The 27,353-nt window shown below is 47.0% G+C and overlaps 1 protein-coding gene across 8 annotated transcripts in view; it reads right to left on the bottom strand.

The window, feature by feature from the left end:
* The window catches only part of ST8SIA5 (ST8 alpha-N-acetyl-neuraminide alpha-2,8-sialyltransferase 5), a 97,375-nt gene extending 70,887 nt beyond the window's left edge, over positions 1–26,488 (bottom strand). For 4 of the 8 annotated variants that reach the window (XM_075932720.1, XM_075932722.1, XM_075932721.1 and 1 more), the window contains exon 1: positions 26,331–26,483. The gene's annotated coding sequence lies outside the window, so the exon portion shown is untranslated. Of the gene's footprint in view, positions 1–13,053; positions 13,182–26,330 lie in introns of all 8 variants that reach the window. The other 4 variants (XM_075932723.1, XM_075932724.1, XM_075932725.1 and 1 more) reach the window with 4 other exon arrangements.
* Positions 26,489–27,353: the final 865 nt, after the last annotated feature.

The raw sequence follows: 27,353 nt of genomic DNA, 5'->3' as shown, positions 1-27,353 counted from the left end.
CGGGGCTATCTAATTCCGTGAAACCCCCCACTTATCTGATGTTAAAAACTACAAATATTGTGGCAACGTCACACCTCTTGTAATTCTAGGTACACACCACTCTGATGCCTATACATACTATTAGGCTGCAAGAGGCAGCCTCTCTCTCTCACACATACTGCTGGCCCATATTGTGGTATGTGACATGTTTGCTAAATATGGTCAGGGATAATCCATTGTGAAAAATTCTTTCAGATTACACAGTAAGACTCTGGGTTCCTTAGCACAAACATGAATGTGCTTCAGACAATGACATAGAGAGCCCATTGTTTGCTTAGAAGCCAGAATGAAGCAAAATTGAATTAACCAAAAAAAATAGTGATATCTAATCCCCAAAACTGGGGGAGATCTTCATTGAAAGCTGGTTCTGTGAGCCTGAAGTCTGCAAGCCCACACTACGCAATGAGAGAGATATTTGTAAAAGGACAGAAACTGGTAAGAATCCTATTGGTGAACCAAAATTTCCCTTTCTTCATCAGACATCATAAAGTAAATTGGTAAATTGCAGCATATTTCTGAGTGCAAACAGGACTGAAAGATCCACACTGTCTAGTCTGCCTTTTGATTTTAGTGGGTCTATATTTGTAGAGCTCATTGAGGATTTTTGTATCCATCCCTCTACCAAATCTTTAACTCATAGGGTATGTCTACACTTGCACTCTAGTTCAAACTAGAGATGCAAATACAGGCATTCAAAATTGCTAATGAAGCGGGAATTTAAATATCCCACGCTTCATTAGCATGATCTCACCGGTGCGCTAGTTCGAATCACAGCTGATTCGAATCAGGAAATGCGCGCCAGGACGCAGTAGTTCGAACCAAACCCCTTGGTTTGAACTAATGATACTCCTCATTTTTTTGTAGGAGTTACTCCATTTTTTTTTATTTTAAATCAAATTAAAGGAAATTTCTAACCAAAAGGTCATTTTAAACTAATATATATATATATGGAAATGTTTAATTTCCAATATATCAAAACAAGATGTCAATTTTTCCTCAGATTTTTTCTGGGGGCGGGGAGGTGTCACAAAATGTAACCTGATTCTGTCCTGCCCTGAAATGTTTACATACCACTTCCTTCCTGTTATTAAATACTTTCCCACTCATATAGCACCTTGTAAATGTAGCTCTTTAAGTACTTCACAGAGCTAAGCATTATAAATTGCCATGTGGCCAATAGAAAACATTGCAGATAAAGGTAAGCATGATAAAATCTCACATAAATTATGTGTTACAAATAAGAAAAGCCACTTTTATATTAAATCATATGATTCAGTTCTTGAACTTATGAAGTCCTACTGATATGGACCTAACCTTTGCAAAATGACTGGGACTTACGACGCCTCTGGTTTTGGGATTCCAACTTGGGTCGCAATAAAGGCCTGATTTTCAGAATGACTTCTCAAGATGGGCTCTCAAAAAATTGTGCCACCCAAAATTTCTAGCTGCTGATTAAACTTTAGGCCACAGAGCCTGATTTCCACAACCCTGACTACCCACAGCACCAAATGGAGTCAGTGAGAGCTGCTGATACGCACCATCTCAGAAAAATCTGACCCTTGTTACTTACACAGCACTGACATAGATTACAAAATACTGGTCCCATTCAGGTTTTGCATGGCAGCCCCAAGATTTGGCTCAAAAGAAAAGCCATGAGCCATTGCATGAGACACTGAATGTTCCTGATGTTTCAGAACACCAGGATCTTGCTCCTGCTCTCTACTGCATACAGCCACAGCAGGATTAGCAGCCCTAGGTTTAAACCTGGCGGTACTGGAATCAATAGCCAAACTCCCATTGACTTCATTGGGCCAGGATTTCACTGCTCTGGTCAATTTCGGGTGATGTACCCGAGGTTTGCTTTTCCATTAGGTACAGTATTACTAGTATGCTGAGCAGGAATCTCCTGGACTAAGAAGAGGGACTACTGCTAGAATCACACCTGGTCTAAGAGCAAAATGCCCTTTGTGTATTTGTTTTACTGTTATTGTAAATGTGCTTCTCCTTGCATATGCATGTGCGTTGTTGTAGCAATGACATATTTCAATCAGAAGGATAGATATACCTAAACCACAACATGGAAGGATAGATTTAGCTGACAAGAACAACTAAGATTTGGACTTGGAAAACACTCTGCTATGACAGTGAACAACAATACTTGATAAGCGGATGGGGGAGAAATAGTAGTTTCTCTTCTCCCTTTTTACAGATTCCTCTGTATTGCCGATGAAGTAATTGAATTATCTGATAACAATCTGATGTTGTGCAGTTATGCACGAGAGAGAAGAAGAGATCAGAAATGATGGGAAAAGTCACCACTGTCCGAAGTGTTTCATGGTTCAGAATTAATTTTGCATTTGTAGGACAAGATTAATCAAAATGAATATATTCATTAGCTTCTTGTTATATATATTTCCACAGTTGTCCCACTGTACTTCAGCTTTAGCTACTGTTCGTTTAATAAAAACTCTTCTGCAGGGCACTCCCAGCTCATTCATTCGTAATCAGATATTGAAAACAGCAAGTGTTGATCTTTGACCAGCAGTTCATGCTAGTTAATTTTCTAGGCTAAGCTGATATATATTTTAAAAGCCTGAATATTGTTATTTTAATGAATCAATCTCACTCCCTAAATTATTTCAGTCCAAGGCTCAAATTCAATTTAAAAAATTCTCCCTCTGGCTTTCATTGACGTCAAACACCTCACCCTTGGAAAAAAAGAAAAAGTTTCCCTCAACTTGTGGTTTTCTGCTTAGCAGACTAAGGGAAGATATGATAGAGGTCTATAAAATCATGACGGGGGTAGAGAAATAAACAAGGAACAGTTATTTACTTGTTCCCATGACTAGGGATTACCAAATGAAATTAATAGGTAGCAGGTTTAAAACAAAACAAACAAAAAAAGGAAGATTTTCTTCACCTGTGCTAACAGCCAGCTAGCATTCAACTAAGGCTGTCGAGCAGGGGCGGGCAATAATCAGCCCATGGGCCAGACCACCACTTCCTGCAGCTCCCATTGGCTGGAAGCAGTGGACCGCAACCATCAGGAGCTGCAAGTGGCCATACCCATACTCCACCCCCAGAACGCCTGCTGAAGGCATTCTGGGGGCGGAGTATTGCTGCCCCCAGGGCCCACCCTCCTGGTGCTCCGGGGCTGGTGAGGCCAGGCCTGGCCACGTCACACCCCCTTTTCCTTCCCCCACGCCTTGCCTCCTCCCACCCCCGGTGCTGGAGAGGGTGGGCTGGGTTCGGCAGGGCCACGCAGTGCGGTGCGCCTTCCACCGGGGCTGGGGCGAGCGCACGTCCGTTCCCCTCCTCTCCCCTCCCCGTAGTTGGAAGGGAGGAGCACCCTGCCTCCCGGGGGCAGGAAGGGGCGAGACCTAGCAGAAGGGGTGGGACTGGGGGCTTGCCTCCCCCATCCCTACCTTCCCCGACCACCCATGTGGATTACATCTATACACTGTGATAATCCAGCAAATTTCATCTACCCATAGAGTCACCCTGATCTTCAGTGTCCACTTTGGGAACTAAACTAAAGATACAGCCTGAACTAATGAAGTCGTCTCAAGCTGAAGCTAGTAGTTCTTAGATTTCCTGTTCCAGTCGGGGGCCTGACCCGGTCAAATGCTGGTACTAGTGTCCTCAATGCTCAGATCAATGTGGCTGCTGGGTCAAACATACCAGAAGTATTTAGGCTCCTCACATCAGAAGCCACCTTGGAGGATCCAGGCCTCCCTCACTAAAGCAGTTGTGGCCAGACCTGAAATCTCGGGTCCGGGCTAATCTCTGAGGTTTCTTGAGTTTTCTTTATCCCATAGAACCCAGCACTGCACATCCCACTACAGCGTGTCTCCCACAGATCACTGTAATTCCGGTCCAATGCTTCCTGCATGGAGCGGTGTGGTAACAACTCCTCAACGACTGTTTAGACAGCAGGGAAGCCTGCAACATGCCATTTGTTTAAATAATTGAGACTGGGTTTAGCTGTAGGATTTGTTGTGGTTGTTTTGTTTTTTTTTCCAGGCATGACAAAGGCAGAAGATGACGTGATCACAAGAACAAACGATAACCACAACCCCTTATTAATCCAAGATGCAGGAAAGCGGGGGCTGCATTTGGCCTACGGGATGCAGTGCTGCATAAGCAGGCATTACAGACATGTCTTTGACAAGGACAAGCATCCCCGGGAGAGCTGCAATTGGAGCAGAGAGAAACAATGTGTGTCATTTTGCCATGAGTTTTTGCAGAATGTGCCCGTGTCTTTAAGCATGTGCATGATCATCATTAATCATAGCATTATTTAAACTTTGCTTTCAATCAGCCCTTGACATTCTCTTCCAGCTGCATGCATATTTCCTCTGGAGTTAAAAGGTCTGTGGGTGTTTTTCACTGCAGAGTAGGTGGGAAGGTGTATGGGGGACACTGTAATTCAGCCACTTTAAATCACTTTAAACTGAAACTTCATAATAAACCACACATCAGTCAGCCTGAGGAGCAGTTTCCAATCCATTAAGCCTTATTTTAGCATCAAGGAAGCAAATCATTTTTTAAAAATTTTTCTTGGCACTTTGATACTTTCTTGTCAAGCTGTTGCTAGAAAGGGCTTGCTGGTAACAAATGAAATTGCTGGGGCATTTTGAAGGGGTTTTGTGGACTGGATCTTTTTTCCCTTGCTGTAAAATGACCATCAACAAAAAAACAGCAGAAAAACACACACACAAATAACCTGCAAGAATGCAATGCTTGAAAGGCAGTCAGAGGAGCTGCACATTGCAAAGCGCTGTAGGAGAATGATGGAATTCTAGCTGAGCCCCCCTGACTCTCACAAAAGGAGTGGTTATAGGGGTGGATTGTCTGGCCCTCCAACCCAAACCAGTCTCCACCTTTCTGAAGTCTGAGTATCCGCACCGGTGCAAGATCCCACCTGTATGAGTTGTCTATGGGCAACCTGCCCTCTTCTCCATCCCTACATAGTGGAACTACACCTATGGTCATTTTGGCCCTACATATGGTGAAATGGATTGACTTGCTCTACACGAGTTGGTCACTAGATATCTCTGTATAGAGGTCCAGACAGGCTGGGATGCTTGGTAAACAAGGATTGTTACCAAACCTGCAGAAAACAAGCAGAAACTGGGCTTGTTTCAGGTTGTGGCGGGGTCACTAGCCCCGCATCCTGAAGCCTGGTCCTTTAAATGCAGGCCCAGCGGCCTCGTCCTTTATGAGATCCCCCTCTCCTTCCGGGATCTGGGAGGAAGGCATAGGTGGGCCCGGGCCCTCCCTCTCCACCGGGCCCCAACCCAGGGCCCTCCTAGCTGCAGAGGCTGGTCTGGCGGCAGCAGTGGTGTTAGCAGGTATGGCGTCGGGGTCAGCAGTGGCTGGTGCAGCGACCGTGTCTAGGCGTAGCCAGTGTTGTGGCTGCTCGGCCCGGGGCTAGTAGCGGCGCGGGCAGCTGGTCCAGCCTCTCTTGCTCTGGCTGCTGAGGCCATGGCTCTGGTGCTCGGGCAGGAGCTCCTTCCCCTCCGGAGGTCAGTCCCAACTGAGCAGCTCTGCAGCCTTTTATACCTAGGCTGCACAGGGAGCATGCCCAGCAGGGCTGCGAGGGAGAGGTGTATTTTACCCAATAGGCCTGCTCCCCTTCCCCTTGTCTAGTGCGGGGTTGGCAAGCCCTGTCACAGGGTACGTCTACACTACAGCGCTAATTCGAACTAACTTAGTTCGAATTAGTTAATTCGAACTAAGCTAATTCGAACTAACGCATCTAGAACTAAAAACTAGTTCGAATTAGGGTTTTGCTAATTCGAACTAGCGCGTCCACATTAAGTGGACCCTGAACCGAGGTTAAGGATGGCCGGAAGCAGTGCCGGCAGGGCATCAGAGGAGGACTTAGAGCGTGGAGCTGCTGTCTCAGGCTAGCGGAGGGCTGTGCTTAAAGGGTCCCGACCCCCACCCCGGACAGACAGTTCTCAGGGGTGCCCTGCTTGCAAAGCAGTCCTGGCTTGGATTGCCCGGAGTACCCACACTGGGCACATCATAGCACTCGACCATCAGACCGGCTGCACTTGCCGCAGGCTGCCATCTGGGGAGAGGGGGAAATTGGGGGGCTGCAGGAGAGCTTCCACCCCCAGAAGCCCGCAGAGTCAGCCCAGTCCTCCCCATCGGGGGCGCGTACCCCATTCCTCCCTCACCTCCTTCCACTTACCCTTCCCTAGCCCCTCTTCTTGATGTACAAAATAAAGGACAATTGTGTTCAAAAATGGAATCTGTCTTTATTGAACAAAACTGGGGGAAACTGGGAAAAGGAGGTGGGAGAGGGGAAGAGAGAGGCTGGGAGAGGGGAGGGCAACTAAAATGATCAGGGGCTGGGAACAGGTCCCATATGAAGAGAGGCTAAAGAGACTGGGACTTTTCAGCTTAGAAAAGAGGAGACGGAGGGGGGACAGGATAGAGGTCTCTAAAAGCAGGAGTTGGGTGGAGAGGGTGCATACAGAAAAGTTCTTCATTAGTTCCCATAAAGAAGGACTAGAGGACACCAAAGGAAAGGAATGGGTAGCAGGCTTCAAACTAGTAACAGAAAGTTCTTCTTCACAAAGCAAAGAGTCAACCTGTGGAACTCCTTGCTGCAGGAGGCTGTGAAGGCTAGAACTGGAACAGAGTTTAAAGGGACGTGAGATCAAGTCATGGAGGTTGGGTCCATGGAGTGGTATTAGCCAGGGGGTAGGAGTGGTGTCCCTGCCCAAGGTTTGTGGAAGGCTGGAGAGGGATGGCACGAGACAAATGGCTTGGTCAGTGTCTTCGGTCCATCCCCTCCAGGGTCCCTAGGGTTGGCCGCTGTCGGCAGACAGGCTACTGGGCTAGATGGACCTTTGGTCTGACCCAGTACGGCCATTGTAAGCTCAGGGCTCAGGGTCGGGGGTCTCAGTGGACCACCTTGATTTTCATGCACACCTGCTCCTGGGTGGCCAGGCTGGCAGCTATCCTGCCCAAGCCGGCCACTTTCCTGTGCCTAGTGCGGAGGTCGTGGACGAGGTCCACGATGTCCGCACTAGCCCAGGTGGGTGCCCGCCTCTTGCGGTCCCGGGCAAGCTCCCGGGAGCCGCCAGCCTGGTCCCGGGAAGAGGGGGAGGGCTGGGGGGCATCGGGTGGGTGGCTCGATCCGTGCCAGGTGCAGGGTCTGTTGGCTGGGTGCTGGCAGGCTTGCACCTGGCACGGGCACCGTAGCCAACCCGTGCCCCTTTAAGGGGTCCGGGGCCGGGAGGGGGGCATACGAGTTTCCCTGGTGTTGGCCAGAGTGGCCACCAGGGAAACCTGGGGAGGGCTAGCCTCCCACTAGTTCGAATTAAGGGGCTACCCACCCCTTAATTCGAACTAGTAAATTCGAACTAGGCTTAATCCTCGTGGAATGAGGATTACCTAGTTCAAACTAAGCGCTCCGTTAGTTCGAATTAAATTCAAACTAACGGAGCGCTAGTGTAGCGCCTATGAAAGTTAGTTCGAACTAACGTCCGTTAGTTCGAACTAACTTTGTAGTGTAGACATACCCACACAGTCTCACTTGGATTAGACACGTTGGCTACTTTTTTTGCTTGTCAGGCTTTTAAAGTTGCTGGCAGCTTGTTGATTTTTGGGGGGGTAGGGGACATATGGGGGACAAGGGGATAAGGAGAAGGGAGACAAAGGGGAGTAAGGATTAAGGTCAACAGTCATAGACTGCATGCCAGGGATCCAGTCACAAAGTGTTGGTGTTCTTTCAGGGACTGGCTTGTTTTGGCCTTGTTTTGAAATGGGATTAGCTGGGGTGTTGGTTTATAAAAGCAGGAGCACTTATTCACAGCATGGAATGTGGCTACAGAAAAAAGCAGCATGGAAGTCTGTTGTATGGGTCTATGCATTTAGTGCTTGGAATAAATGACTCCAGATTAAATATCAGCATACTGAGGGAGGGGAGGATCTGGGTCCCAGCCCACACAGGTAGATATTTCTCATCCTTTTAATCCCAAATGGCAGAGTTCAGTTCCTAGTGTTGATAGCACCTAAATATTTTCAAAATGACACTGTGGGTTTCAGCTCTATGAGGGTATGTCTACACTGCCAAGTTAATTCGAAATAACAGCCGTTATTACAAATTAACTTTAATAGCGTCTATACGTGCAAACCGCTATTTCGAAATTAATTCAAAATAGCGGTGCACTTAATTCGGATTTGGTAAACCTCATTCTACAAGGAGTAATGTCAAATTAGAAATAGCTATTTCGAATTAAGTGCTGTGTAGACACTTAATTCGAAATAAGTGGCTTTTAGCCCTTCCCAGGCAGCCCTGGTGGCCACTCTGGGCACAACCAGGAAAACTTACTCTCCTCTCTCCCAGCCCCAGAGCCATTAAAGGGGTAGACTCTGGCCACCCTGCCTGTGCCAGCTCCAAGCCTGCCAGCCCAGAGCCAGCAGTGGCCACCAGCAAGCCCCTGACCCAGTGGCCCCAAAACATCAGCCAGCCCTCCACCGCTCCCCAGGAGCAGTCTGCCAGCTCGCAGGAGCCTGCCAGGGGCTGGAGAAGGCGGGTACCTTCCTGGTCCAGGGTGGAGATCATGGACTTTATTCAAGTTTGGGGGGGATGCCCCCAACGTCCGTGAACTCCACACTAGTCGGAGGAATGAGACCGTCTATGGAATATTCTATTCACAACACCTGTAGCTAAGGATGTGAGGGTATGTCTACACTACAGTGTTATTTTGAAATATCTTATTTCAAAATAGTTAATTCGAAATAAGTTATTTCGAAATAACACGTCTACACACAAAATGCATTTTGAAATAGCGTTTTGCTATTTTGAAATAGCGCATCCACGCTGAGTGGACACTGAATCACATTTAAGGCCGGCTGGAACCAGGTCCGGCAGGGCATCAGGTTAGGAGTTACCTTGTGTGGCTGCTGCCTAAGGCTATCTGAGGCCTGTGCTTAAAGGGACCTCCACCCCGGACATCCGGTTCTCAGCTTTCCCTGCTTGCTTGCCTACCTCGATGAGGGGCAGCAAAGCAGTCCTGTCTTGGAGTGCCCTGAGTGCCCGCGGGACACCACAGCTTTTGGCCACATGGAGCCAGAGCTGCCCCAGGCACTCTGGTGCTTCTCGTGGACGCGTTGCTGCGTGCCTGGCTTCACTTTCTGCAGGCTGCCATCTGGGATGTCCATTGGGGGGCTGTCAGTATCCCAGGAGGCCCTGCGGGAGAGATTCCACCCTGAGGAGCCCTCAGAGCCTCGCTGGTCTGCCCCACTGGGGGCTTGTGCCTCATTCCTCCCTCATGTCCTTCCACTTACCCCTCCCTAACGTCAAATAAAATATACGTATTGTCATGAGCACAAACTCTCTTTATTTAACAAAACTGGGGCAGGGAATGAAACTCTGGGGAGACTGGGAAAAGGAGGTGGGAGAGGAGAGGAGAGAGGGTGGGAGAGGAGAGGGGGAAACCTGGAAGGGGGAAGCAAGGGAAAGAAGGGGGAGGGGAAGCTCAGGGGTCTCACCGGACCAACTTGATTTTCATGCGAACCTGCTCCTGGGTTCACGTGTGGCCTTTGGTGGCCAGGCTGGCAGCTATCCTGCCATAGACAGCCGCATTCCTCCATCTAGTGCAGAGATCATGGATGTTGGGGGCATCCCCCTCAAACCTGAATAAGGTCCATGATCTCCACCCTGGACCAGGCAGGCGCCCGCCTTTTCCAGCCCCTGGCAGGCTCCTGGGAGCTGGCAGACTGCTCCTGGGGAGCGGTGGAGGGCTGGCTGGCACTGGCTTGCTGGCTTATGTTTTGGGGCCACTGGGTCAGGGGTAGTAACTGCTGGCTCTGGGCTGGAAGGCTTGAGTCAACCCCTTTAAGAGCTCCGGGGAGGGTGGGAGGGAGAGGAGTGTTTTTGGTTGAGGCTGGAGTGGCCACCAGGGCACCCTGGGAAGGCTGGAGGCCCCCTATTTCAATATGTGTGTCTACACAGTGCTTATTTTGAAATAGCTGTTTCGAATTTGGCCTTATTCCTCGTGGAATACGATTTACCAAATTTAAAATAAGCGCTCTGCTATTTCGAATTAATTCGAAATAGCGGTTTTGCTGTGTAGACGCTAGGAAAGTTATTTCGAAATAACAGCTGTTATTTTGAAATAACTTTGTTGTATAGACATACCCTGAATGACTAGTCAACAGGCTGATTTTGCGGAAAAACTGGCCAGTCTAGACACAGCCCTTATGTATAGCCTCTGAATTTAACTCAGAGACTGTAAAGGAAGCGTCAGTTGTGATGGCAGCCTGCTTTGTCCTTGGACAAAGAAAGAGCACATCTCTGTTCTCAAAAGCACTGAAACCATCCCTGTCCCATCTTCCTGGCCATAGTTTCATAGTTTCCATGACACCTGGCCAGGTAGTGAATTTGTTTAAATGGTCACTGACTTTATAAGAACAAACCCCCACTGGAGCTGCAGCCTTGAATCTGCACTGCCTCATTTCCTAATTACGCAGGGCTTGGCTTTTGCCATGGCCTTTGCAGTTCACATTTCTACAGCAATGGAATCTCCCCCCCTCCCGTGCTCACCGCAGAACTGAGCTGCAGAATCTCAAGCTTTTTAAATGAAAATCAGTCCTGTTTCTAACCCTCACAGTGAAGACAAACTTGAAAATGAGCAGAAACCCTTTCAGGGATGCCTTCCGGAGGCCATATCTACGCTGTGGGTGCAACAAGCACAACTATGGCACCACTACTGTGTCGCTGTAGCACAGACACTTCCTGCAGCCATGGAAGGGATTTTCATCCATCGACCTAACTGCATGTACTGCGGGGGTTAGGTCAGCGTAGCTATGGTGCTCGTGGGTGCAGATTTTTCACCCCTCTGTGAGCCATAGGTCTGCTAACCTCACTTTTAAGTAGCAACATTAGCCCTAGGAAACCTGAACTGGGTTGTTACCAGCAAAACCAAAGGATGGCAATTCGAATATCAACCCTGTTTCAGAGCCGATTGTTTTAGCAAAAATGTCCAACTCATGTGCTTATTCCAACCCCCCAAATTGTCCCCCACATTTCCCCAAGGTCCAAGAGCACCAGTCAACCTTACTTTGCATTCAGCACCTCTTTGAAGGGGAAGAAGACCTAATTGTCACCTACCAACTGCTAACAAGAAGGATGGTTCAGTCCTTTAGGTGCTAGTCAGAGACCTGGGCTTTGCCAGACTTCCTGTATGACCTTGGTCTTGTCATTTATTCTCCATCTGTGCCTCAGTTTCCCACCTGTAAGTGGGGATAATCGCACTGCCCCACTTCAGAAGCATCCAGTGTCAATAACTACATTAAAGATTGTGAAGTGCTCAGACACAACTCACGGAGTGCCTCAGATAAAATCTTCCACTTGACACATTAAAACCTGAGAATGGGGTAAAACTAATTTACTAGCCAAACCAACAGCACTGGGGTTACAACTCTTTCCATATTTATTGGCTGAAGGCATCAGTAATTTAATTTCAGGCCGTTTCCACAGAATTTCCAGGCTGCGGTGCCAAAGTGCCCTAGAAGCCTGGAACATTGCCACAGAATTTGGATTAAGCTTTCCACAAAGTATATGGGTCTATCTTTCAGGCTCCATCATAGATGGTAGTCAGCAGTGGATTAAAGGATTGTCATATGGATCAACGCAGCCTGGCCCTATGATTAATTCTCCCTCATTCCTTGTAAATTTTGTCCATTATCAATTCCCCTGCAGCTACGAGTTAAACAGACAAACAAAACTAGGAATCCCATGTTCGTCAACTTTTTTTTATTTTGTTTTACTAAGCAACTCATGCAGGAGTAGATTTGGGGTCTTGGATTTTATATTTACTTGGTACAGCCAAAAATGGGAGGTGAAACAGGTACTTTCACCTACCCTCTCCCACCGTATTAGAATGTAGGATATAACTGAAATTAAGAAAATAATCCAATTAAAACCGGTAAAAGGAAATAGACAACACACAGCCTTTGGAACTCACTACAAAGTCAAGTGTTTATCAAATTGGTTTGGGTATGTCTTTGAATTAAAAACAACAACAAAAATGTTACTCAGCGCTTAAATCAACCACAGGCTGCTTTTGGGCAGATTATTCTGTAACTATATGTTACAGAGTTTTCTTGCACCTCTCTCTGAAACATCTTGTGCTGACCAATGGTAGAGACAGGATATGGAACCAGATGAAGCACTGGTTTGATCTGGCATGGCAATGCTAGGATTGCTCTAGATAAAGCTTAATCCTAATTCTGTCTAATCTAAATTTTATTCCATGCCTGTCACTGTGACACACATGAGCACCTAATTCATCTCTGGAGACAGCCACCATATGAAGCTCTGGAGACATGGGGGATTGGGAGATTGTTATGAAAAGGGAGGAAATTGGGATAACATCAGGGCTCTGAAGAGGACATGGGACAATGAATACAAACTCACAATGAGAAAGGAGGTTTGGGGAATCTTGGAAGAACCACTCCTTTTTAAAGTCATACCTACACCAAATTGGTTAAGTCCTACTCCTGGAGTTTAAACCGTAAACACCATTTTTGCTGTGTAGGTTGCTAACATCTGCACACCCAGACTACACTTCCCTAGTGCTCAGCTTGTTCTGAATCCTTCAGAAAGAGAAATTAAAATGCCAGCTGCTAACGAATGGAATTGTCACTCTCTGTACAGTTTGGATGTTGTAATAGAAACGGATGCTCTAATAATAAACACTTGATGAGTGAGGGGCTGCCAAATTTCAATGGAGTTATGCCAGGGGCAAATCTGGCCCACAGCGTTTAACGCACACATCTCGTATAAAATTGAACAATTGGGCCAGATTCCATGCTTCCACTGACTTGGGGCCCAAATCAATTGCTATTTCAATCAATGGGAGCCTGTCCATTGAGTTTCATGGTGGTTGGATAGAGGTAGCACACTCTGGATCATTACATTATGTCAATTCAGGAACCAATTTGGGTTTCTGCATCCCAACTTGCATGTGCAAGCTTAATACATACCACAGCCATTGCAGGCCTTATCCTGCTTCCTGTGAAGTCAGTGGTATAGAAGCAGGAAAAGAGAACCTCAGTCCAGCAAAGCACCAAGTCCCAGTATCCTCCAGTGACATCTACCAGATCTGAAGGCTCTGAAAAATGCCCACAATGCACTCAGCATCTTTCAGAACCAATATCCAGAAAGATCATTTCAGACCACCTGGGGGTTTTTTTCTATTTTTTTTTTAACAGCAGTGATAAAAGCATTGACTGATTATTTTAATTAGTTTTCTAATATTTCCCCAGGGACTTCTCCTGCAGCTGCCTTTGCCTTCGCCCATCTGGATGGGGGAAGGGGAAGCTCGTACAAAAGCCAGCTCCCCCAGAGTGGAAAGGACTTTCCTTTGCAGCTGCCTCAGTGGCGGTGTGGGAATTTTAGAAACTGGTGGATTTGCAGCCAATGTTCCTTGAAATAGAAGAGTTGCTCCTGCTCCTATTGGATTCAATGGCAAGCTTCATTGACTTCAGTGGCTATGAAATTGGCCCAGACAGGCCTTTTTCTGGGAATGCTGCTTTGCTATAAACACACCTAGTAGCTTGTCTGAAAAAATACTTACAAAAAAAGTTTGTAAAACTGGAAGGGTTTTTTTTTCCTGGAATACTTTGAGAGAAATGTTTATGGCTTTCCAACTAATCTCTTTTTTGGAGGGAGGGGAAGATGGAGGATTTCTTGCAACTGTCAGCTTGAGAAGGTGCACATTGTTAAGAAAATCTTGGGTAGATTTGGAGAGAAAGATTTTATTTCATAGAGGAATAAGGGATCTTTCGGAAAAGGCTTTATTTTCCACAAGATCAGCGTCTAGACCGGCGCTTTTTTCTGGCAAAGCTCCGTGCCGAAAAAAAGCAGCAGCCATTTTTATGCTAATGAAGCGGGGGAGATTTAAATCCCCGCTTCATTAGCAATTGCGATACATCTAATTTACATCCCTTTTACGAAAAAGGGATGTAGTCTAGACGTAGCCACAATGTTACAGCATCAGAGGGGTAGCCGTGTTAGTCTGAATCTGCAAAAGTGGTGAGGAGTCCTGTGGCATCTTAGATTAACAGACGTGTTGGAGCATAAGCTTTCATGGGCAAAGACCCACTTTGTCAGATGCATGTACAGCATCTGATGAAGTGGGTCTTTGCCCGTGAAAGCTTATGCTCCAACACGTCTGTTAGTCTATAAGGTGCCACAGGACTCCTCGCCAATGTGACAGCAGTGCAACTGGAAATCAATGTGGAGCAGATAGAATTTTAACCCACTTGTTTTTCTGCAACAATTCTTGCTGCAGAAAACACATTTGAAAGCAAAACTGGGTTTTGCTGGATTCCAAATGGTGGCTCTTAAGCAAGTGAACATTTGAGGTCTCTGTTCCAACAGCTCGAAAGCACATTATGGCCTGGGATACACTCACATGAGAAGCTAATCTCTTCCCACTCTATGCTGCTGCAGCTGTGATCAGCAGAGGGACCTGAACTGAACCGCTTCCATTAAAAAAACAAAATCTGACATCAGGGCGTTTCTTTGGAGAGGGGGGCGGAGCTCCTTGAAATTCACTCCCTGACGCAGTCTGAAATTGCCCAAATCAGTTGACCTTCAGAACGTGTTATTTTCCCCAACCTTTTGTGTGTGCAGAGGATTGTTATCTATGTTTGGAAGCTTTCGCTCCTTTTCTTTGCCTGAGTTTGGGCAGAGTGCACCATTTATTATCTGTCATATTTTAATTATATATTTTAACATGTTGCAGAGATGCCTGCAGCCCTGGTGAGGAACTTTTAGAAATGTTTTCTATAAATCTAGATAAGTATCACAGAGACCGTGCATCTTTCTGACCAAACGTCCATATATAAGCTCCTCTTCCTCAGCATCTTCCCTCGTTCCTTCCCTATCTCAGCCCTCTCTTAGCAGCCTCTTTAAACCAGAACTTGTCTCCTCAGCCCGTCTTCCATAGCTGCAAACTAACAGTCTTCTACCTCTGCCACATAGGCTGTGCCCTGCAGCACTGCTTCCATGACATCTTTGGAAGGTGCCATAGCGCTCACCTCAGCTCCGGAATAACCTGAGATACTGTGAAATGATACTTCATCAGATGAAGTGGGGTTTATATATTTGTTAGTCTCTAAGGTGCCATAGGACTACTCATTGTTTTTAAAGTTACAGGCTAACAAGGCTTTCTGAGATGCCAGGGACCTTTTAGACATATAAAAAGACATTTTAGGCCATTTTCTTAATGGCTCAGCATTAGGTCTGCGTATTTTGGCTCATGGTAAATAAAGAATCCAGGTTTACCACTAGAGGGATATAAAATATAGCCCTGATGAAAAAGAAAAGTGTAACCCCCATCTACAACATCTTCTGTAGCGCATGCGGCATTTGCAGACCATAAGATGGTGGGGCAATAAACACTTTATTCGTCCATGTTTGGGGTGTCCTGAATAAGTGTCTTGTGGCTTCCTCGCTCATGACAAAGGCAACCATTCCCAGAAACTGCTGGGGAACCCGTCACCCATCAAATGTACTTGTAGACAGACATTTACAAAGCTGGAGCTGATTTTCCAGCATCCAGTCTGGTCAGCTAGAGATGATAAAAAGGATAGGTGGTCTAGCAGTGTACAGATGGCATCATGGCCTCATTTGCACCCCCTTTGGGGCTGAATGCGGCTGTGCTATGGCCTGCCTCAGTTTCCCCCTCTCAAGAAGGTCACAATGAGATCATGTCAGAAACCCAGTCAAGGAGAAGCCAAACATTCTGCAGTACAGCAGTATATATCCCTTCAATAAAGCCTTCTGAAAGGAAGACTCCTACATAGGTCTAAAGCAGTGGTCCCCAACGCGGTGCCCACGGGCACCATGGCGCCTGCTGGGGCATTTGTGTGCGCCCGCCGACAATCTGGGCCGGCCCCGCCCCCAGCGTGCGGCGCACTGGAGGCGCCGGCCCCAGGCACACGACACGCACCAGCGCCTGGTGCTCAGCACTCGGGCGGCCCCAGCCCTGGGGCACATGCGGGCGCGTGACGCCGGTGCCGGCCCCAGGCGCATGGCTCGGGCGGCGGCGCCGGCCCCGGACCCATGACACAAGGCGCTCGGGCGGCCACAGCCCTGGGGCACATGCCGGCGCCGGGTGCAAGGGCATCCCCGCCCCTGGCGTGCCCCAGGACGCGCAGCCCCCACCCCCGGCGCGTGAGTGGCCCCGCCCCCGGGCGCCCGGGAGCCTCTAAAGGTTGGGGACCACTGGTCTAAAGGCTCTTACTTCAGAGCCCAGATAAAACTTAAAAGTCCCTGTCAAGGATTCTTCCCCACTCTGGCACGATAAATGCAGAAGTGGGGGCCCTCAAAAGTACCCCAAAACCTTATCTGTCCAGGCTTTGGTATAAAACTTCCCCCCCAAAATCTTAAAAACCTAGATTTTGAAGATAAAAATCCTCTGCCACCACCCAAGAAACCAGGGAGAGACCCCTTGGGAAATCTCAGCCCCAAAAGTAAAACCAGGACACAAAAATTAACCAATACCAGGTTAATAAAAAGAAAAGAGAAAGAACTTTTATTATCACCACAATATTCCTGTTGCAAGCATAATGACTAGATGGAAGAGTCACAAATTAATATACTCATGGGGGGATTCCACCATGGGCCAAAACTTAGTTACAAAGTAGAGGAAAACCCATTTTTAAATGCAAACATCAGCTTCCCATTCCCAAACCATAAAACAATAAAAACGGATTTATCTAAACTTTACCCTACTTACAGATAGTGAAGAGTCTTTTCTTGGAGGGAGACAGTGTCTGTCCCCCTCAGTAGCTGGAGAGAAACTGCCCAGAGACAGAGGAGGGAAAAACCCAAAAATTCCTTTGTGTCAGTTTGAAATCCCTATCTGCATTTTTATTGGCTGAACAGATACCTGGCTAGGTAAAGTTAACCCCTTAGTCCCCAGGTTGCTGTCCATGCCTCATGGTCATGACAGTCCCCAAACCAGTATCTGGGTTACAGTGTCAGTCCTTTCTGCTGTAAAGACTTAGGCATCTCCACTTCCTGGAAGTCTCTCCAGTCTCTCTCATTCTTGGTCAGGGCGTGACACTGGCAGACCAGGTGCCAGCTCACACCAAGGCCACCGGGCCTTACTGAATGCTGAGAAATGTATAGCTGGAAACTAGCCTGTAACAATTTGTCACTCACCACTGGTCTCTCCAGAAATTAGCTCAGCATGGGAGTGCCCTCCTCTGGCTGGTGTCTCGCCCGTTGTTACCTTTTATCTGCTCTCCACTGCCTTGCATCAGGACCCAAATCCCTCCCAGACCACGGAGACATTCCCTCAGGGTACTGTCCTGTGGCAGTAGCCCCACACTTTGGGGTTCTCCACCTGAGGAAAGCCCAAACCCATGTACCAGGGTGAGTATTAATTTTCCCACGGAGGCTACTTAATGAATTTTGATACATGGTCATGGATCAGCTCCCCCACAGAAGGGGCGGGGCCTATGGAAGAAGGGGCGGGGCCTATGGCAGAAGGGGCGGGGCTGGGGACTAGCCTCCCCCCAGAGTTATGTGGGCCAGATGCTTTGAATTAAAACCACGGAAAAGGGCTCCCGGCTCTGCCCCTACCATGCTGCCTGGGGTTGCTACCACTATTTAAAAGGCTCACAGCTCCAGCCCCTGCCTGGGTAGTATCACTACTGTGCCCCATGAGCTATCTAAATAGGGTTCTACTGCCTGATCCACCGCCTGGAAATTCGGTGACACAGGCAGCAGGATATAAATAGAAAGCAGCCAGATGCAATCCATGGGCCGGATCTGGCCCCCAGGCCACATCTCACCTAGCCCTGAACCCACCTTGCCTCAGTGACCCACTGCCGGTCATCATTTTGCCCTGGCTCCAGGGGCAAAAAGCAGTCTGAAATGGCTACTCATCATAGGCAAGAGGTTGTGGACCTGCTGCCTTTGCCCTGGTATGCTTTGGACTCCTGTCATTGGGCTTCACTCTGGAATTACCCAGGCCAAAGCTCTTCTGGCTCACCCTTTCTTTCCCCAGCACTGGTCTATCCTGGTACCTCACTAGCAGGCTGCTAGAGCCTTCTCCCACCAGAGCTGGAGCAAGAGTGTATTCCCCCGCTCCAGGAACCCTTCTTATAAGGGCCTACCTGGGTCCTGATTGGCTGTTGCTAGCCTCACTCTAATTGGCTCCCAGGACAGCCCAGTGCTATTTTTAACCCGTTTTATCCTGGAACAGGGTGATTGCCCCACTACACAGTCTGACTCACCTAAGTATTGGCACTGTTAAAATAGGTATCACATGTATAACAATGTGTTTAGACTTTATTAAGCCTATAAACTGCTTAATGAATTAATCTCTCTTAAGCATAACCTTATGAAGTAGGATACAGATATGTTTTTGCACTGTAATTATAAAAATGTTTACTATGAGACTGGAACCCCTCCCCCCACGCTCAGGAGGAAAGCATTACCAAGGGTACGTCTAAACTACATGCCTCCGTCGACGGAGGCATGTAGATTAGCCAGATCGGCAGAGGGAAATGAAGCTGCGATTAAAATAATCGCGGCTTCATTTAAATTTAAATGGCTGCCCCGCTCTGCCGATCAGCTGTTTGTCGGCAGATCGGGGCAGTCTGGACGCAACGCGCCGACAAAGAAGCCTTTCTTGATCGGCACAGGTATGCCTCGTGAAACCAGGTTTACCTGGCCGATCAAGAAAGGCTTCTTTGTTGGCGCGTCGCGTCCAGACTGCCCCGATCTGCCGACAAACAGCTGATCGGCAGAGCAGGGCAGCCATTTAAATTTAAATGAAGCCGCAATTATTTTAATCGCGGCTTCATTTCCCTCTGCCGATCTGGCTAATCTATATGCCTCCGTCGACGGAGGCATGTAGTTTAGACGTACCCCAAATGGAAACACCAGTTCACCACAAGAGGTGACATCTCCAGCCCAACAAAAGAAGGCCTATAGATATCCTTTGTGGAACATCAGTGGATATTATTTTCCCCATATCCATGAAGGAGAGACATTCACACACACTCATTCCATCACAGTTTCAACACTAAAGGAAGGGAATAAAAGAATGCCTGTCCAAGAGGAATTATTATCATTGTGCTTCTTCAAATTCAGAGAAGCCAACATTTATAAGCATAAGCAAGGGATCCCCAAGTTTCTTGATTTGGGTTCGCTCTAGAGAACATATAGCGCTTGCATATTATAGCAGCTTCTATTACCTTTTGGAACCTAAGACATGTTTGCCTGCTTTAACCTTATAAATGACTCATTTCTTTTTCTTTATTAAGAAACTTTTAGCTCGTATTATAGGATTGGCTACAAGTGTTGTCCGTGGTTTGAGGTCTACAGGACAATTGACCTGGGGCAAGTGACTGGTCCTTTGGGACTGGAAATAAACTGAATATTGTGATTTTTTTGGTGTAAGGGACCATCTCTCACAAAGGCAGGACTTGTCTGGGTGGCAGGATAGAACAGAATGCCCACTAGAACTGTCTGTGATGCTAAGTTCAGACTGTTCTAGTGCTTGAGGAGTTCACTTGTTACATGGTTGTGAAATCTAATTGTAAAACATACAACCAATTTGAGGTTTGTGTCTGTTCATTGAAGGTCTGCCTTGAGGCTAGCACTCCCTCCCATGAGCTACTCCAGAGAGCCTGACTGAGCTATCCTCAGGCCTCCCTGCCTGCAAAGTTCTGAAGTCTTTCCTCTACTTTATCAAGGCCCCACCATCTAGAAAGTTTTTGCCTACTTCAAACTCCCTGCCTCAGGGGCTTCATTTAACTGATCGGTCCTAAGCCTTTGATTAGACCCAGATGTCATGGCCAGGTCACAAGTGGCCAGACCTGCTAGCCAGAAACACAGGTGTCAGCCGGGTCAATATACCGAGAGATTGGAAACTGAAGTCAAAACCATGAAGCAGATACTAGGAAATCAAGCTGCACAATCGGAGCAGGAAGCACACAGTCCAGAACAGAGTGAAGTGTGGTTGTTCAAACAGCGCCCGGTTCCCAGTGTTGGCTCAAGTAGGGCCAGCAGGCCAATCAGCTGCTCTGGAACTCCACCAATAAGACTGCAGGGGTGGGGCCTCAAACTGGGACTAGGTTTTATGGGTCCTGAGACAGCATTATCAGCTTTCCAGATGGAGGGCTGGAGTGTGGCTGATCGTATGATCCGTGGGGCTCCAGGTTTAGACTTGAGTTGGTTCATGCCCATCAGGGAACACTGTCAGTGGCAGGCTGGGCATCTGGCTCCGTTAAGAGGCCAGCCTCATGACAGGTGGTTACATCAAAAGGACAGAAAGCAGAGGCACCGATTCACTGCGTGGCCTTGGCCAGGGCACTTGACGTCTCTGTGTATGTCTACATGGTCCACAGCAGTGAGCCTCCCATCCCGAGTCAACACCCTTGGGGATGTGGGGCTAGGGCTACCATGCTAAAAACAGCTGTGTAGACCCTGCAGTGCTGGCTCGGAAGCCTGGGGAGAGGAACGGGGTTCAGAGCCCAAGCTGCACCTGAAAAGTGCTGCTCACACAGCTATCTGTCGACCCAGGCTCAGTGTCTTTGGCTGTGGAGATGTGTCAGCCCAGCTGGGAATCTGGGGGGGAAAATCCAAGTGCCCCCAAGAACTTGGTGCTGAGGCTTAGCTAAGCTTTTCTGGGTAACACAATTACAAATCCCAGGACCCAAAATAACAACAGTGATGCAGAAAGGCTCTGGCATCTTCACCAAGGAGCCTTGTTTGTGCCAGCCAGTAATCCAGGAGAGTGCTCTTAATGGAATCAGATTGCTTTCCTTCTATTAATGCCATTTAAGGTCACCTTGAAGGATACAAACTCGCCTATATTTTCCAGCCTCAGATTCTGGCAGTGCATTCATGCCAGCAGCCAAAGGAGAAAAACATCTGAGAGTTTCAGGGGATAAAAAATAAACACAATAATGAGATGGAAATATTAAAAATAGAGTCTAACATTGATATGGCCATAACAATACCCGGAAAGCAATTGTTGGAAAACAAGCAAATGAGGAGCTTTGCTAAGGAAATTAAATGCCATCTAGTGGAAGTAGAAGAGAAGTCCGGCTCTGCAAAGGGCACATACATCAAAGATAACCTTAGGCAAACAGCCCCACTGCAATGCTCTTATCTGCACTGCGGATCTCTGCTGCTTGTGCTGCATTTCTCCAGCATGAAGACCCAACTATGGTGCCAATCGGGAGCCATATGGCCACAGATATCAGCGATCACAGCTCCTGTCGGCCACGGATTGCCGTTCCTGGCCAATGGGAGCTGCGGGAAGCTGTGTCCCGATCCATGCTGCTTCCCATCACTCCCATTGGCTGAGAATGGTGATCTGCTGCCAATGGGAGCGATGATTGCCGGTACCCGTGGAAGTGTAAGTAAATATAGCAGCAGCAGCCCACTAGGGCTACGTCTAAACTGGAAGCCTCTTTCGAAAGAGGCTTTTTCGAAAGTATCTTTCGAAAAAGCCTCTTTCGAAAAAGAGCATCTAGACTGCAACCAGTACTTTCGAAAAAGCAAGCCGCTTTTTCGAAAGACAGCACCCAGGCAGTCTGGATGCTCTCTTTCGAAAATGCCCTGTTTGCATTCAAGAATGCCTTTTTTCGAAAGAGCACTTTCGAAAAAAGGCGTTCTTCCTCGTGAAATGAGATTTACCGCCGTCGAAAGAAAAGACGTGTTCTTTCGATTTAATTTCGAAAGAACGCGGCTGTAGTCTAGACGCAAGTGAAGTTTTTTCGAAAAAAGGCTACTTTTTTCGAAAAAACCCTTGAGTCTGGACACAGCCTAGGAGCTAGCACTGGAGAACTGCTGACATGTTATTGCCTACCCTTGATTTACAGCATTTAGTGTTCCCTCAACAATACTTATGATCTGATCCACAGCTCACCAAAATCAGTGGGGAAGCTGCCATCGACTTCCCTGCACTTTGAATCAGTGCTATATGGTGCATGAACCTCTACTCCCAGACATCTTTGTAGCTCATTTGACTCCCAGTCTGTAAGTGAGAAGCACCTCAGGCATCCAAGTGCTCCATAAACATTAAGGCTACGTCTAAACTGGCATGATTTTCCGGAAATGCTTTTAACGGAAAAGTTTTCTGTTAAAAGCATTTTCGGAAAAGCACGTCTAGATTGGTAGGACGCTTTTCCGCAAAAGCACTTTTTGCAGAAAAGCGTCCGTGGCCAATCTAGACGCGCTTTTCCGCAAAAAAGCCCCGATCGCCATTTTCGCGATTGGGGCTTTTTTGCGGTAAACAAATCTCTGCTGTCTACACTGGCTCTTTTGCGCAAAAGTTTTTCGGAAAAAGACTTTTGCCTGAACGGGAGCAGCATAGTATTTCCGCAAAAGCACTGACAATCTTACATGAGATCGTCAGTGCTTTTGCGGAAATTCAAGCAGCCAGTGTAGACAGCTGGCAAGTTTTTCCGCAAAAGCAGATGATTTTGTGGAAAAACTTGCCAGTCTAGACACAGCCTAACAGATTAATCGTCCCAGTACTACATGTGCTATGATTTCCCATCTATGGAATGGGAACAAAGCAAGATGTCAAGAGGTGAAATTAATTGCTCAAGCCATAGTGAAGCCGCAATAGATTCAAGATGAGAGATAATGAGTAGGGCCCTCCCTAATTTAAGGTACATTTTGGTCAATTTCATGGTCACAGGATTTTAAAAATCATACATTTCATTATTTCAGTTATTTAAATCTGAAAGCTCACAGTGTTGTAATTGTAGGGGTCCGGACCCAAAGAGGAGTAGTGTGGGGGTCACAATGTTATTGTAGGGTACAGAAGAGCAATGCAACCCTTATTTCTATGCTGCTACTGGTGGTGGTGCTGCCTTCCGAGCTGGGCAGCTGTAGAGCAGCGACTGCTGGCAGAGAGCCCAGCTCTGAAGGCAAAGTAGTTGCTAACAGCAGCATAAATGAATGGATGATATTGCCTCCCTCACTTCTGCTCTGCTGCCTACACAGCTGAGCCCTCAGCAGCCACCCTACTCTGAAGTAAAGGTGGCAATATCACAGCTCCCCCTAAAATAACCTTGGCCGTGTCCACACTCAGGGGTTCTTTCGAAAAAAGTACCCTTTTTTCGAAAGAACTTCCCCTGCATCCAGACTCAAGCCGCGTTCTTTCGAAATTATTTTGAAAGAACGCGGCTTTTCTTTCGATGGCGGTAAACCTCGTTTCACGAGGAAGAACGCCTTCCTTTGAAAGTTCCTCTTTCGAAGGAAGGCGTTCTTCAATGTAAAGAGGCCGTCTTCGAAAGAGAGCATCCAGACTCGCTGGGTGCTCTCTTTCGAAAAAGCGGATTTCCTCTATCGAAAGATCCGCCTGCAGTCTAGACGCGATCTTTTGAAAGAGGCTCTTTCGAAAGATGCTTTCGAAAGAGCCTCTTTCGAAAGAAGCCTGCAGTCTAGACACAGCCTTCGTGACCTCCCTGCAACTTCATTTTGGGTCAGGACCCCCAATTTGAGAACTGCTGGTCTCCTTTTTGAAATCTGTATAGTATGGGGTAAAAGCACACAAAAGACCAGATTTCGCAGGGGTGGGGGAGAGGGCAGATTTCACATTCTATAATGTGTTTTTCCTAGTCATGAATTTGGTGGAGAAAGCACCCGTTCCAAGCAGACGTCTTGTTTTTCATAATCTTAATTTTGGTTTAAAAAACAAGTCTCTAGCTGTTATGGGTTGTGAAGAAAACCTTGACAATGTGAAGTGAGGGTAGCCCATGCAACCATATCGGTCATACTCAGCCTGAATAAAAACCACAACTCTGAGAGTTGTCAACTACTGTATTCATTTCAGTGGGGTTCTGACTCAGAAGCCAAGAACATGGCAGCATTGGTAACTATGGAAGGAAGCACCACACGGTGAAGGTTATACAAGGTGCTATGAATGACCCTTCATTTGGGCAACAGAAGTCGGAGGGCTTGGGAAATGCTGCTGATTTGCTTCCCCCATTTAAGGAGGAATTAAACAAAAGGAGCCTAGCAAGGGCATCTGAACCCCACGGATGGCAAATCAAGCCCGAAGAAGCCCACAGCACACACAAATGGAGTATCTGAGAGAGGAGCGGACTTTGTGGACAGAGACTGGAATATTACCACTACCTCTGTCCTTCCAGTTTGACCTCTGGAATTCAGAGGGTTCTGGTGCCATGTCCCAAAACACCCTCCCCGCCCTTTGTAAGCACCATTTCCAATGACACAGATATCAGCCACGCGCTTCATGGATCACAGCTGAATCACACACGAGGCTTAATACTCAGAAAGCACTTGGATATCATTTGTGACAAGGTGCTATATACATGCAAATGAGGAGTATTCACATGCTCTTTCATTACAAGGAAAACACCATTTTTTCCTCTAGTTCAGAATTACACTCTTGTGTCTAAAATATAACTGAACGTACATAAAAACAATCCCTTTTTGTTAATTAATATTGTACTAAACAACAACAAAGACGGGCACTGTTATTTGCTCCTTGGAAGCTGCAATTTTCTTCTCAGGTGGCAAGAGAAATTAGGATAGAAAGAAACTAATTAGTACTGAAAGTCAAAGAGACCTACAGTGACCCTGGATTGAAAACACTGGTATTAATGCAAGTACCACACGAGCGTTAGATATGTGTTGCTGTTCATCATGTCTCCTTCATGTGCTGATATGCAGTATGTCCCAAACCGTGCCCTCTGAGTGCTTTTCTGGCCCTGCCCATTCTGTCCATTCCAATACCTGGATTACTTGTCTGCATAATCAGTTTGCAACAGGCTGTGATCATGTCTGAGTGCTGTCAAACTGCCTCTTTTTGCCACTGTCCTGGCATGGGCTCCTGGCTGCTGTTGGTGCCCTTGCCTGCTTCCCTTTGAGGAGGGGTTATGTGCCAAACATGCTGCCCTTTTTTGACCAACGAGCTTTTTGGCAAATCTCAGATGAAATACACCCCAGTGCCAAGAAATAGCACAAGCCTATGCATAACCAAGGGCTATTTAATTCCTCAAAATAGGGCTAAGGAGGGGCATGAGTAACATGTAGACTTTCTGCTGATCTTCCACACAGCTGCGAATGCTACCCATTGGGAGGATTAGAACTAATATCTGTTGGTTTCCTCCGGTCTCCCAAGAAAACGTACAGTGCATGGAATGTATTCTTCATGCTGAGTGACACAAGTGCAAAAGTGTCAAGTGGCAGCATACCCTACTGGGGCTTGTCTGCAATATGCTGGTTTCAAAACAATTAGGGATCTGTTGGTTTTACGTCTGTCAGCTTGTTCCTTTATTTTTGTGTTTCGCCAATCCTAGAGAAAGTCAGGGTAACTGGAGCATGTGATTTCAGACAGGTGAAATGCTACTAGCAACCTCTCCTGTGTGTGACTGAAACATTCATTATTGTAATGGGCCCAAACATTTTTAGTAGATTATTTTGAATCCAAGTTCAAAGCATCACTCAGAAACCGAAAATACGATCTGGGAGAAGGTCTCCTCAAGGGATGTCTGTGAGGAATATTCAGCTGTGATTAACTTGATGGCATCTTCACAGTACGCAAAGGTTATCTATCAGCAGAAAAAATAAATGACCCTAAGACATCAAATTCAGTCAAGCCAGTTTCTGGGTCACATGGCATATCACTAAATTTAACTTCTTATTTGTTCATCCCTCATTAAACAATCGTCTTTCATTATGACACCTATTTCCTACTTCTGTTAGCATTCTACACATTTCTACTAGTACCATAAACTATCCTTGGTTAGTTAAGCACTTTGAGATCTTCGGGTGACAAGCCCAGCATGTTACACCTAACACAGCCTTTTACCAGAGTCTTTAGAGGGAGATTTTCAAAGGCACAAAAGAGAGTTCATGTGTAACTCCCATTCACTTTTGTGCCCTTGAAAATCTCCCTCTTGGCACAATGCATTCATCTGGCTGCATCTGATATCTGATTTGTCCTTCACCTTCCTCTGAACACTCTCCTATTTAGATACAAAACATATTTCACTTTAAAATACAGGCGTTCTGTTCTGAAAATGAACCCCTGAGCTGTTTGGAGTGGATCTGTGTTTTCAAAATCCAGGAGGCTTCGGCAGGTCACCAGGAGTCTAAATTTTGTGTAAAGGTTTGAATGAATGGGTCAGAAAGTGCCCCAGAAAACATGATATGTTACCAGCTGCAAGAGCCCCAGACACAACAGTAGAGCAGTAGCAATCAGACTTTCTCCAAACAGACTGGCAGACTATGATTTCTCATTTACCTGCAGTGAGTGTAGAAGCTTTTCTATCATCCCAGATCCCTTCTCTTTCTGCTTCTCCTCCACTGTCAGTCTCCTGTTCCTTAAGCGCTTCAAAGCACCAGGTTTCCCCTCCCTTCACCCCCCTCCTATACGTGTCAAGCCAGATCCAGCCTCTGACTCTGCATCACGGTTATTTGCAACCAATGCACTGTTCCAGCTTCCCCCGATGTCAAATTTCAGTCCGCCCACAAAACACTCCCTTTGCCTTGGTAGTTGTATCAGTAGCTGGAGTGCCCTCCCGCACTGAAATCCTGCCTACGAGGTCAGTGAGGGATAAACGGTGGAATCATGCGGACCTGCTCCGGTAGAAGTCAAAGCGTTTATTAGCTAAAGGATCAGGCTTATGCTGTTCATGAGCTGCTAATACTTCACTCCCTTTTCAGCCGGCTCTGTAATATATGGCCTATTTTTTCAGGAGCGTTTCTTCTCCCTTATGCGGCAACAGCTGCTGGTTTTGCTAGCCTGGCAGCTGGAACCTCTGCTTCACTCATGATGAGCATCTTGCCACCGTTTGAGCTGCTTTTAGTAGCATTTCTCATATCAAACCGGAGTTCCCCTTGAAAGGGAGGTTTGACTCCCTGGCGAAGGGGGAACAAAACTCAAAATCAGTTCAGCCTTTTAAAACTGTTTAAGGCAAGACACAAAGTTTTATTTTGATATTTATTTAGGGCTTGACCTCGTGTGCAAGCAGTCCCTTTCACTTCTTTGGGAATACTTGGGTGAGTCAAGTTTTCTGTGCAGATAAGTGATTGCAGAGGCAAGGTCTTAGCTTAAAAGCTGTCTGGGGCAGAGAGGGTCTTTTAATGTGTGTGTAACCCTTCTGCCAGGAGGAATCCGCAGCAACAAGGGCTGGGTTCAATATCTAAGGCAGGGGTCTCAAACTCCAGGCCTGCAGGCCATCCCCACCTGGAGCAATTGTGCAATCCGGCCTGGGAGTTACAGCAGGCCTGGGTTGGTGGGGGGGGCGGAGGCTGACTGTTACTA

Source organism: Pelodiscus sinensis, chromosome 6 (assembly GCF_049634645.1).
Source record: "Pelodiscus sinensis isolate JC-2024 chromosome 6, ASM4963464v1, whole genome shotgun sequence".
NCBI lineage: Eukaryota > Metazoa > Chordata > Testudines > Trionychidae > Pelodiscus > Pelodiscus sinensis.
This window is presented reverse-complemented; position numbering and strand designations above follow the sequence as displayed.